Source organism: Ailuropoda melanoleuca, chromosome 8 (genome assembly GCF_002007445.2).
Source record: "Ailuropoda melanoleuca isolate Jingjing chromosome 8, ASM200744v2, whole genome shotgun sequence".
Taxonomy (NCBI): domain Eukaryota; kingdom Metazoa; phylum Chordata; class Mammalia; order Carnivora; family Ursidae; genus Ailuropoda; species Ailuropoda melanoleuca.
In genome coordinates this window covers 610,031-612,639 of record NC_048225.1, presented here as the reverse complement: position 1 = coordinate 612,639, position 2,609 = coordinate 610,031, and the positions used below count along the sequence as shown (strand labels likewise).

The window sequence follows — 2,609 nt, the reverse complement described above, 5'->3', positions numbered from 1 at the left end:
GACGGCTCTCACCATCCCTCCTGCTCTCCACCGAGACCATCCCAGGCTGCCTTTGGCTTTTGGGCTCCCTCCTCCAGCAGCGGCTACTTGGTTAGTGCTTCTGCCTGTCCAGCCTGACCCCTGCCAGGTCTTGGAGGGAACAGGGTAGGACAAGCGTCCGTAAGAACACAAAGGTCAAGATAGATAAGGAGGCTGTAAAAAAGCAAACAGCAACTGTAAAAAATGTTTGTTTCTTATCTTGAACAAATGACTTCCAAACGAAAAACATTATTTAATCGACAGAGTTATTTGTAAAAATCACACAGACTAATAGAAAAACTGAAAATAAGTCATCATTCTAATTTTTAAAAAAAAGAAAGAAAGGAAATTTTGCAGTCAGTTCAGAGTCAATAACCATCTTGAGCAAGATTCTATGAGGAATGAGTCAGAGGGTAGTAGGCAAGCTTTCAGAAAATGCAGCATCGATGTGCGCCCAGGCCTGACACACCCACTTCCTATTTTGCTGAGACCTGTGGTAATTCCGCCCAAGTCTGAAGCTCATCAGAGCGCCTGGAGACGCCTTGCGCTCACTTTCTGGCAAAATGGAGACAAACTGGCCGGATGATGGCATGAGCAGCACTGATTTTCTTTCAAGTGAACTCTACCTCCAGCATGGGGCTCACAGTCACAGCTCCGCGATCGCGGGCGCACGGCGCACGCTGAGCCAGCCAGGCGCCCCACGCGGCACTCAGCTTCATCTGACGTCAGTCCGATGTCATGTTTGTCAAAGAGATTCTCTTCTCCCTGCAGATTCTAAGGACGTCTCCAAAGAGATGATGTCTCTGGGTCCGACCTTAAATGCGTCTTTTTGATATTTTAGTGAAATATAATTGAAAGTCACTGGAAGCTAAGCAGGAAGACACTGCTCATCCTTTTCTAAGAGCAGCAGAAATCCCGGACTGGGAGCTGGAACACTGTTAGAACGCAAGCACTCCGCCGCTGAGGTCTGTGGTTAATGTTGACCTCACCAAGCATCAAACAGCTCATGCACAGAATTGCAGAGATGTGATTTGTAGTACAGCCTGTGTTAACGTGGCTCCAGAAATGCGCACAGACCCGCGGACGTGGCCATGGTAACAGCAGTCTCTGCTTCCTGTAATTACTGGAACTCTACACCCATGCAAATCCCTTTTCCTGGGTGGCCCCCCGCTGGCTTCCCCTTCTCCTAGTGGCCGGTACGGGTGTCCGCAGGAGCTGGCCCCCATCTGGTTCCGCGCCCCGTGGCCTCTGCCCCCGTGGCTGGGTACTGGCTGCTCCTGCTGCCACGCCTGCCTGGCACGCCCCCGCAGCGCTGCCCCAGCGCCCCTCACCGCACCAGCTGTGGGAAGGCGTCTGCTCCCACCGCCGTTAACCCGCGCTCGGCCTCCACTGTGCCATGCTGAACTCTGATCTGCCAGCATAAACACCGTCGTTCTGTGTTGAGGAAGACAGAATTTGTACCCGGGAGCAGAACTGGATGTCGCAGGAACCTGCAGCTTTATACAGTTGGCCCTCAACCACTGTAGGGACCAGGGGCGCCCACCCCCCTGCCGTCAAAAGTCCCCTATAACCTTGGGCTCCCCAGCATCTTAACTACTAAAGCCTACTGCTCGCAGGAAGCCTTAACCTAGACGTGCGTGGTCAGTCAGTCCACGTACCGTCGTGTCACATACTGTATGCTTACGGGCATGTCAGCTCGAGAAAAGAGGATGGGATTAAGAAAATCCTAAGGGAAAGTACCAACCGAGGTGGGCTGAACAAAGTCCCAGCTCACCCCGGCACGCTCGAAGGCTCTGCTCTACCTGCTTCTCCAGCCTCCACGCCCCATGCAGGTGCGGACCCCGAGCGCCTTCCGGCTCTCCGGCCGCTCACCCCTGCCAGGGAAGACATTGAGGACCGAGAGCTCACTCCTCCCACGGCCGCACTCTACCCTGAGGCCTCATGACTTTCCTTCCTGGTGTTGGCCGCTGTCCTACACTTAGCGTTGCCACAGCCCTATGCGGCAGTGCACAGGCTCGTACTCCCCTGGGCTCTGCACGCACTGGAGGCTAAGTGTGACCGACGCCAGGACGCCCTGCCTCCCGGCCCGGGACAGAGCAGACCCCTCGTCAGTACTTGTTGGGTCAATGAAGATAATTTCAGTGTAATACACAGAACTTCGTAAGCACGGAAGTGTTCAAACATGGAAAGGACTTCCCCCAAAGGCAGTGACTTTCCCGTGAGCGGGGACACGGCTGACCTCACGTCGGACAACACACGCAGCTGCTGACTGGAAGTGCACGACACCAGAGACTGCATTTCCACGAAATGTGACTATTACGGCTTCCCGTAAGCCGCCCGGGGCGAACTCTGAAAATGGTTTGCTGTTCACTTGACCCAGAAACCCCCCCAGAGTCATGCAAATCAAAAGGTTCAAATCTTCGTGTTCACTTTGACACATGTGAAACCGCCCAGGCCATCAAGGTACACAGATCCCGAAAAGCCACCAATTCTGTGAAGGCTGTCACGTTGCAGAAGCCAGATCTGCCATCCTGGCAGCGCACACGTGCAGAGGGAGGTGTGCCGCGGGGCGGGGGGGGTGGGGGGATGAG

General features: G+C 54.5%; 1 protein-coding gene across 1 annotated transcript in view; it reads right to left on the bottom strand.

The window, feature by feature from the left end:
- LOC117803300 overlaps positions 1–2,609 on the bottom strand; it is a 27,273-nt gene that overhangs the window by 14,341 nt on the left and 10,323 nt on the right. The window lies entirely within an intron of this gene.